We start from the raw sequence: 11467 nt of genomic DNA, 5'->3' as shown, positions 1-11467 counted from the left end.
GCCTGCAACTATTTCTTTACTCTTGTTACACAAACTACTTCATGTACTATTTCCATACAGAATAATGTTGCAAGTCCCCCCTCTCCAATACCACCTGAAAATATTTACAATCACTTGACCTTTAACCATTAAACTTACATCTTAACATGATACCCCTAATCCTGTCTCCCCATTACTGCTGTATGTCTCTTACCTCCCAGGATTCCAGTCAGCTATCCCAGCACCATTAGCACATCAGCAATGCACATCCACTCAGAGCTATGCAATTCTGTACCATTTATCATACATACTGCCCTCGCGTCTTACAGGTTCATAGGCAAATACTAGGCTAGCTGCCCTTGTGGGCCATTTTAAGCCTAGCCAATTAAGTTAAACAACTCTGTCATTGGGTTAGAGATTGGCCTTACTGATCCCATAGTTGATAATTATGTATTACCTATAATGAGAATAGTTTGGATCATGCCATAGATAATTTGAGCTGAGCCATGCATGGGATCAATCATTCAAGAGCTGCCTTGTCCATTAATAGTACAGGGCAGTTCTGGAGACGTTTTCTGTTTTCCATCCATAGCTTTAAGTTACACTTGAATATGGACAGGGATAACGATTGTTTTATATGGATGGGCGGGTCTGTTACAAAGCAGCATTATCCTCTGCAAGATACACCAGCCCCTGCAAAGTACTCTGTTGATGTTGCAGAAGAGGTTTAGAGCCCTAGATTGAGTACTTCTGATATTTGTGATGCCATATGACTTGCTGATGTACAGTAAATCCATCAATAATGGGTCAGAGGATGTCTTGTACCCCAGACACAGGTCACCTCTTAGCAGTCTGTAGATACTGAGTATAGTGATGAAGCAGTCTTGCATTTTAATAAAACATTCTTATCAATGATAAATGCAATAACTCCTATGAGAAACCAAGTTAGACTTCCTGGTTATCTCAGTTCACCAAATTACACATAAAATGAAGGAATATAGCGTAACAACACTAGAAAGCTAACAAAGCATGCATGTGTATTATCACAGATTCTCCGTAGTGGTGCTACACACCTCAATCCTGGGCCACCATGTGTATTATCACAGATTCTCCGTAGTGGTGCTACACACCTCAATCCCGGGCCACATACTGCACAACATACCATCATGGCTACTATTCCACACCTTCTTCACATTAAAACTACAGACCTTTGCATTCTTAACATGAACCTTAGACACCTAGTTAACAAAATCACAGACTTTCATGAAGTCATTGCACAATATTCACCATACAGTCTTATAGCAACAGAAACTTGGCTAAAACCCTATATAAGAGACCCAGACATACTCCCACAAGGTTATTGTGTACACAGGTTAGAGAGGATCATGAAGAAGAGAGGTGGGGGTGCAATCTTCTGCAAAGCTAACCTAAGCATCGGCTACCTATCCATCAAATGCCCTTATGATAAAAACTTTGAAGTATTAGTTACATGGTTCAGAATCAACCCAAAGAAAAATATTACCATAATAACCACTTATATACCTCACAACAATACTCCCACTGCCGTTGAGGAACTTGTAGCCTGGACAGCCTCAACTTACACCCATGAAACCATTATTACAGGTGACTTCAACTTAGACTGGAACACTTGCACTGGTGATAACCCCTCCACCATCGTAGATCTACATGGTTTCTCACAAACAATCCAGTTTACCACTTAAATAGATAAACATAGCAAAAGGGAATCTATCTTAGATTGGGTTACTTATTAACAGTACCACCCACAACTATCTCTCTGGTTGCCTTCCAAATAATTTAAGTGACCATAGACTTAACTACTTAATTCATCATCAGCTCAATAAATGTAACTGGACACCACTCCATCATCTCCAACTCGACCAGACTGTAAAATACTTCAATGACACATTTCTAGCTATTCTAAATACCTTAGCACCAACTCATACATGTCATATTAAAAGTAAGAGATTGCCCTGGGTATCAAAAGAAACCATTAGACTTCAAAAACTAAGGGTCAAAACCTGGTTTCAATACCAGAAAACAAAAGACAATAAGACTCTGTTGGCATACCAGCAACTCTGTAATCAAACAAAAAAACAACTCAAACTAGGCAAAAACCATATTATACATCTATGCAAAACAAATATGAAAACAATCCCAAGAAGTTCAGGTAGGCAGTTAATTTACTGTTCCACCCAGGTAAAACTACAACCCCGGAACCAACAACCAATAACCAAAGCGTGAGTATTGCCTCACAAATCAACACCTACCTTATAAACACCATCCTCTCCTTAGTTACAGGGAACAATTCCACCCCACCTTCTCCTCCACCTAATGTGGACACTAACAACAACTCTTTTGGCCTCAAACCTGTCCCAACTAACATCATGAGTACAATGCTGAAAAAAATGAAACCTTCTTCCTTAGCAGCTGACCAACTCCCCAGTGAGTACCTCAAACATTCAGCCGATGCCATAGCTCTGCCTATCTCCATTCTGGTAACTAGGTCTATAGCAGAACAATATGTCCCACAATTATGCAAAATTTCCTATATTACCCCTCTATATAAAGAATGAACATCAACAGAATTAAACAATTACAGACCTATAGCCATCCTTTCCCCATGTCAAAATTCTGGTAAAATGTATACACACTCAATTACTACAATACTTGCTATCTCACAACCTTATCTCTCCCTCCCAACATGGTTTCAGACCAAAACATAGCACCACCACACCCCTAATTAATTTCTCTAACACCATCAACCAAATGAGAAATTCAAACCAGCAAGTAGCATCAATCTTCCTAGACATGTCAAAAGTGTTCAACATTGTCTCCCATCAGAAACTCCTTTATACACTTACTTCATTAAATCTATCAAAGACTTCCTTCTAATGGTTCCTAAGCTATCTTTCTTACAGACAACAAGCAGTACTATGGAAATCGAAACTCTCACTACTTCTGCCTATCTCAGTCAGAGTCCCCCAAGGATCCATACTAGGGCCCCTTCTTTTCACCATCTTCTCTGATGATCTAGCCTCATCCACAACACATGCTAAAGTAGTTCAGTATGTGGATGATTCAGCTTTAATCTGCTCAGTAGATACCTTACCAGATCTCCAAATAGTAGCCCAACAAGCTTTTAATGATATTGAAACAAATCTGAGTAAATCACAACTAATCCTCAATCCCAAAAAGACACAGTTAATGCTATTTACCAGTAGCAAAACAACCAGCAAACCAGTAGCAAACAATCACTGACCACCTCTGCTGTCACCATTCTCTCAGCAAACAAGACAGTCATTCATCCTTGGCGTGACAATCGGCAACAAACTCAGATTTCACCAACATGTAGCCATCATAGTTAAGAAAGTTCACATCAAACTTCGCTCAATGTACAGAAACAATCCATTCCTCGCTGACAATACCAGACTAGCCATATCCAGAACCTTTCTCCTCTCTACACTCTTTTATGCTTCACTCCTCTTTACCAACTTAACAAAAAATCAGACTTAACCAAATTGGAAACTTACTACAACAAAATAGCCCGCTTCGCAGCCAACCTTCCCCAGCAAACCCATCATTGTATTACTCTACATAAATTAAATTGTCTGGAGTTACCTAATCTTTTCCATCTCTACCATCGTAAATTCACACGCAGCATCATCTTCCATCCTGACAGTTGCCCATCCCTCGAGGAACTTGTTGTTCTCTACTCATGCCCACGAAGTCGAAGATCTGCAGACAGAAACTTTCTTACAGTGAACAAAGCAACTATACTCACAGTGAAGCCCTATTCTCATATCAGATAGCCAAATTATGGAACTCTCTACTCCACACCCTCCAAAACACACCTGAATCTACCAGTTTCAAACAACTACTACTTGAACATTTTCCAAAAACTGGCATTGCTCCTGCGCCAAACCTGGCTGACAAGATATCTACAACTCTCTCAACACACTGTACACTTATTACCTCATTTTCTCCCTCTCCTCAGTGTTAGTTCTACTCAAAATAAATAAATATTATATATATATATATATATATATGTATAGGAAATCTCATTTGTTTATAACTATTTAGTATGTACACAGTACTAATTTTATTTTTCTCACAGTAATCTTTACTGAAATGTTTGTGTGTTTTTCTCTTTGAACCTGTATCTACTAGAAAACTGTATTGAATACTACTTTGTATAGACTAACTAGATAATGTGTATTCTACATCTTACTATATGTAAACTATTGTACTATCTAATTATTATATTTTGCTTATATTTCCGTGGAGCTTTTCTCCCCGGACCTTTGCTGAAAATGGACTTCTGGTCCCGTCAGACTTTACCGGTAAACAAATGTAAATTGATAAATAAATAAATAAATGCATAAATACATAAAACACCTGCCTTCTTACAAGACTTCCAGATAGTTAGAAATACTACTAAAGTGCAAGTCAGTCAAGACAAGAAAAAACACTTCTCAAATCATACCAATTCCTATCCAAAAATCTCCACATAAATTCTGGTCAAGTATATGCAAGCTCCTTAAAGCAGGCAAAGCATCCCACCCTAACCCATCCCCTACCAGAGCCTTTAATTCCCATTTCATAAATTCTGCTACCTGTCTTATCAATCCAGTCTCCATACAAGATTCCTCTTCTATTCAAACACAAACCACTAATAGAAATCTCTTCTCTCTACAACCATTCCATCTTCTGCAATTTAAAACTACCTCTCTAAATTATGACCAGTAGCACCAGATCACTGTCCACACACTACCTCACAAGCCAATGATCTGGCTGATTGCGCAGTCCACAGTGCAAATCATTTAATGGAAAAGTCTAAAAGAGATGGAATTGATGTATTCCTTTATTTACTAAACCTTCAAAACATTCCCCATGACCAGACGCTTGGTTCACCATCTGAAACAATGTCAAGAGAAACATGAACAAACTTCCAATTAGCAAACAGCTGTTAGCGCCAACCTCAAAAGTAATAAGGTAATCAAAGCTCAGCTATCAAAAAAGCATGACTTAGAGAAATTATTCTATAACAAAATCAGCAGACCTCTTCCACCATTGTTGCAAAGTGAAATTGTTAGAATGCAGACTTCGAAAGGTCATGATCGTGTAGGAACTGTGAGGGACATTCATGTTGAGCCAAGCTCTTACATAACTCAGTCAGAAGGAGTAGACTACAGAAGAAATCACAGACACATTTTGCCTGTCCCAGAGCTAAAGCTACAACAGACTGTGTGTACTAGCGATTCCATTTCCTTGACTGAATCACCAACCAATCTACTCCAAGAAGACGGATAGCCTTATTCAAAAGGTTCTTCATTACCAAGTAATGTGTCAGTGCCAAATAAACCTGTAAAGACCATTCCTGTTTCTAATGCAAATCAAAATCTGTATGTGACACAGGCAGGAAGAGTCTGCAAACCCAATCCCAAATATATACAGTGAAGTGGACCTGAAATCACACAAGCTATGTTGAACTGTTAATATGATGTTTAATTCTTAAATGTTTTTAAAGGAAATTTTAAAGCAAATTTTGTTCATACATTTGAAATAAGGAACAAAATTAAAGAGAGAGGATGTAGATCAGTGACTGTTTTGTTGTTTTGTACCTTGGCAGCCACTGTAGTTAAGGCAACGTGGGAGGCGGAGCTAAGCAAGTCTTGGACGTGCATGCAGATGTATTTCAGTTGGTATACAATAAACTGCTGATTACTTGCAATCTCTGGTCCAGTTGTCATTCAACAATCTTTATTAATATGTGCAAGCCCTTACCTTGTCCCCACCCCTAACCACAACCCTTCACCTTACCATTATACCACCAATATTAAGACAAAGTGTGTCTGAGGTAAGTGGTTGGGCTTTGGTTAGCCAATCACAAAATATAACATAAAACTCCCACAACTGTACATGTAACTGGTCTCACCCTGATGTCAATGAATCTCAAAGGAAGAGTGAGCTAAGAAAGGCCGCATAAAGCCTGGCTAAGCATTTCCCTGAAAAGTTGTGATATTGGACCAACTGTTATAAAGACATCTACAAGTAAAACAACACAGTTGTCTGCATCTCAAATCTAGAATGAGCTAGTAAATAGTCACATGGTTCATCCTGACCAACTGAAAGACAAGCTCCTGTCACCTAAGCAACTGAGTGGATGCCAAAATAGTAGTCTTGTTAATATAGACGATTGGAGAACAGTTGGTATGCCCATACTTAAGACCAAGAAAATTAAATCCTGTTAACTAGGCAAAGTAAGTCAGTCTAAAACATGATAGTGACCTCAGCCAGACCATTACCATTTTCTGGGAGTGCACTAAACACCATATGTCATCTGATGTCACAACTTTGGGCCAAAATGAGTTAAGCAGGAAGTTCACATCCCTCAAATGAAAACATCCTATGGACAACAAGACAGGCTGGGCTCTACAGTTTGCCTGTCACAGCTGAAATCTCCCTGTCTTCTTATGTCATCAACAGAAGGGAATATCTCTTAGTTGGTACTAATCTCAGGCTCAGTCTCGTTAGGACCTTAATGTTGGGAAATAACCCCTTTTCAATACTTATGTATACTACCTAGAAATACAGATCTCAGCAGGTCAAAACCAAGTAAATGCAGAGAGATAAGCAAATAACCTAACATTCCTTAGTATTAAATATAAAACAAAACAAAAACAAAAATAAAGAAAAAAAAAAACAGAATTCTTCTCAAATAATCTGGCACTATTTATGTTACATAAGTGTGTCAAGTTCCATTTGTGTTTCAGTAAAAAGTCAACTAATTTCAGACTGAGTATTTTCCCATTCTCTCAGGTCATGTTACACATTGTTCCACACTACAGCTTTGTATATCCTGAACCCCCTAGGGATCTATCTCCCATTGGAGACCCTTAAGCCTCTTAAAGCTTTTTTCCAAGTCCTTGATGCTGTATCTGGGGAGGAGTGGGTGTCTTTGTGTGTCATCATTGCCATCCAATGTCATTGTCACTGTGATGCCCCTGCCCTTAGCCCAGTAATCAAGGAGCCTCAATCCTCACCACTAGCACCAGTGAGGGGCGTCCACATTGGGAGGATGACAAGTACACACACAGTAAAGTACAATTTCCCTTAAGGGCACACAGATCACAGTCAGTCTGGGGCTGGTTCTCTCTCTCTCTCTCTCTCTCTCTCTCTCTCCAGATCCCCAGTAAGACTCCCCACTGGCACAGCTATAGGGTTCAGATCTCACTGGAGTGGTCAAGCCAAAATCTCTAGCACCCTCTCTATCCAACCAGTGCTTCATATCCCTGCCCAAGTAGCTCACACACACACACACACACACACACACACACACACACACACACACACACACACACACACACACACACACACACACACTTTGAGATTTGATTTATATACAAACACACAGACATTCCTGGGGAAGGCTGGCGCGGGTTTACTAGCTATATCCCCTTCTGCCCAGACTATAAAGTAGTAATCACTGCCACCAACCACTACTTATCAGCTACCATTAGGCCTTACAAAGGTGACCAATTCCACTGTGTAATGTTACTGTTATCCAAATGGTAAGTGTGTCTAAGGCCAAGGCTGTTTAAGAGTGGCCTGTACAGTGTTATCAAATACATGCAAGTACTCTAAGAGTTTAAATATCTCCAAACAAAACCAGCCACAAATTAAAAGGTTTAAATATATTTAATAATAAATAATAGAAACACAAGAGAATACTCATTAACTCAACACAGTGACAACAGAGTTCAGAATCATAGGAAATACTTTAAAACAACATTGCAGGACAGTCTCACATAAATACATAAAACATCTAGACTAATCTGTTTATATTTCTATTTATCTCTAAGAGAAATACTATGATCTAAGTCTTGCTTACAGAGCAAAGACAAGTGCTGGTGAGAGATGTTTACAGGTCCATAACAAGATACAAAATAAATAGATTTTCTCTCTGAGATAGTTCTTAAGTTACTAACAAACATTTCTGCTGGGTCATCTCAGATTACATCTCTCTTGTCAACTCTGCTTTTAGTTTCCAGGCCAACAGGAACTTAGAATATAACACCTCAGTGTCAAGAATACTTACCTCTTAGAAGCTGGCACTTATCTCTTATAAACTTGCCTGGAACTGGAAATCTTAAAACGTTTACTTTGGAAACCTGTAATCATTTCTGTTTCCAAACAATAGAAAGAGTTTCTAGCTGCAGACATTCTGTCTTCTAGCTGTGGTAAACACAATCGTAAAACTCTTTACCTGTCAACTTATTTTCTTAGAGTTTGCAACTTAACTCTGTATATTCCAGCCTTTACCATCAGCACAGTCCTTTGCATAGGCATATAGTTTATACACACTTCTGCTCTTTTCCAGCAGGGTGCACTGTGGTTACAATCTTGAAGCTCAGTGCAGAACATATAGTTTTTTTTTTTACATTTCTAAGGCAAGCATACTGTACAAATCATATTACTATTCAAAAATGGCATAGAATTATTTAAAAATTCTAGTTGGCTGGGCTGGCAGCCTTCACAATCCCCCCCCCCTTTGAAAACTCAAGGTAGTTTTTCAAGTGACTCTTGAGATATGTTGCTTGAGAGGATTGAGCTTTTCTGGGAATACCTTACCCCATTCTTTGTCTTGGAACCCATCTGTGTTGGCATTGCTAACCCCACTGCAGTGCTGCACTGTCATATCATATGCTTGCAACCCTAGGCTTCACCTTAGCACCTTGGCATTTTGCTGGCTGGCTCGATGTAACCATGTTAGGGGATTGTGATTGGTAACTACAGTGAATTTTCTTCCATACAGATAAAGCTGACGTCTCTGCAGTGCCCACACTATGGATAGACGTTCCTTTTCTTCAGCTGCATAGCATTCCTCCCTGGGTTGGAGCCTATGACTGAGATAAACCACTGGGTGCTCTTTTTCCTTTGAAGAAATTTGGCTAAGTATAGCCCACACCTCATGATTTGAAGCATCCACCTGCTCAACAAATTCTTTGCTGTAATCTGGACTGGCTAACACAGGGGGTCATCCCAAAGCTCCTTTAAGCTTCTGGAATGCCTGGTCACATGCTGGGGTCCACACTACCTTATCTGGCCTGTTTTTTCTTGTCAGGTCTGTGAGGGGAGCAGCTATGGTACTATAACTGGGGACAAACTTTCTGTAGTACCCTGCTGTCCCTAAGAATGCCCTCACCTGCTTTTTGGTAACAGATGCAGGCTATGCCTAAATGGCTACCACTTTGGCCAGTTCTGGCCTGATCTTACCACTCCCCACTCTATGTCCCAGGTAGGAGACCTCTGCCATACCCACCTGACATTTGTTGGACTTAATGGTCAACCATGCCCTCTGTAGTCTGCCCAGCACCTCCCTGACATGCTGTAGGTGCTCTTGTCATGAATAGCTGTAGATGGCAATATCATCTAGGTAAGCAAGGGCAACATTTCCTGCTCCTGCTAGGATATGCTCTACCAGCCTCTGGAAAGTCACTCGGGCATTTTTCAGCCCAAAGGGCATCTTTGTGAACTTATACAAGCCAAAAGGAGTCACAAAGGCTGACCTTACTTTAGCACTAGGAGTCAAGGGCACCTGCCACTAACCCTTGGTAAGATCAATGGTGGTAAGATACTTAGCCCCATCCAGTTGCTCTAGGGCTTCATCTGTCCCAGGCATGGGGTAAGCATCTGACTCTGTGTGACTATGTAATCTCCTGTAGTCCACACAGAACCTGGTGCTGCCATCCTTCTTTGGTACCAACACTACTACACTGGGGAGGCCCAGGGACCCTTGGTCTCCTGGATTACCCCTAGTTCCAACATTTCCTGTATTTCCTCCATCAGAGTTTGTTTGACTCTCTCAGGCACCCTATAAGGGGCCTAATAGGCCTTTGTGGTCCTGTATCCACATGGTGCTGCACCAGGTGTGTGCACCCTGGTTTCCCAGTGAACATGTCCCCAAATTCCTGTAATACTGCTCAGATTTCTCGAACCTGGATATGGGATAGCTGCTGGGACATTGCTACCCCTTCCACTGAGGTCTCATTCCGAGCCTCACTGAGGAGATCAGTCACAAGATCCCCCTCTGACTCCTCCTGCAGTCCACTGCAAATACTCAGCAAAAGGGCTTCCCTATCATGGTAAGGTTTTGTCATATTAACATGGTACAATTTGTGCCCCAGCCTTCTGCCTAGTAGTTCTACCATGTAGTTAACATCACTGACCTTCCTTACCACCTTGTACAGTCCCTCCCAAGCTGCCTGCAATGTATTGTGTCTGATAGGAATGAGACCCATTACCCGCTGTCCTACAGCATAGTCTCTTGCTCGAGCATTACTGTCATACCAGACCTTTTTCTGCTGTTGGGCTTCTGCCAGGTTCTCCTGGTCCAAGCCCATGAGTTTCCTGAGCCTTGTCCTGAGGTCTAGGACATATGCCACAACAGACTCCTTGTGAGATTCAAATTCACCCTCCCATTCATCTCAAATTAAATATGGAGGTCCCCTCACCCTATGCCCATACAACTCAAAGGGTGAAAAACCTGTGGATTCCTGGGGCACCTCTTTGTAAGCAAACAGATGGAGCAAATATTTGTCCCACTCCCTCTTAAACTGGTCTGCAAATCCCTTAGCATCATCTTGAGTGAAGAGTTTAACTCTTAACAAGACCATTAGTCTGGGAATGGTAGGGAGTGGCCTTTAGGTACTTCACCCCACAGTAATTCCACAGACAAGCCAGCAAGTCTGACATGAAATTGGCACCTCTGTCAGTCAGTATTTCTTTTGGGAAACCTACTTTGCTGAAAATCTCTAACAAAGCATTTGCCACATTTTTTGTCTCAATGGAGGACAAAGCCACTGCCTCAGGGTATCTGGTAGCATAATCTACTACCACTAGGATATACTTTTTTCCCTGTGGAACTTGAGGTACTCAGTGGTCCCACAATATACCCTCTGAAATGTCTCCTCAATCACAAACAAAGGCATCAAAGGAGCTTTCACCTTGTCTCCTGCCTTGCCTATCTTTTGGCACTGCTCACAGGTCCTGCAGTACCCTGTTACATCTCTGGAAATCCCAGGCCAATAAAAGTTCTGCATAATATGTCTCTTTGTACATTTTATGCCCATATGACCTGCAAAGGGAATATCATGGGCTATGGTTAGAAGTGTCAGATGGTAGGCTCAAGGCACTACCGACTGCTATATTCTCTCACTCTCAAGCCCTCCCTCAGGTGTCCACTCTCTATACAGTAACCCTTTGTCTTAGTATACTGATTCCCCCTTCCCTTGAGAATCAGGTGCCTCACTAGCTGCCTCTCTCAGGCCTTGCATTGCAGGGTCTAGGAGTTGAGCTTGTCTCATTTCTCTCTTTGTAACACTTCCCAGCTCCCCTTCCACAGGACATCTGGCATCCTCGGACAGCGGTGCCTCACTGTCAGCCTGGGTACTACTACTCACCTCTA

This window comes from Protopterus annectens, chromosome 7.part0 (assembly GCF_019279795.1).
Source record: "Protopterus annectens isolate FY-2018-M chromosome 7.part0, PAN1.0, whole genome shotgun sequence".
In the NCBI taxonomy this organism is placed as follows: Eukaryota; Metazoa; Chordata; order Ceratodontiformes; family Protopteridae; genus Protopterus; species Protopterus annectens.
Note: the sequence above shows the minus strand (reverse complement) of the source record.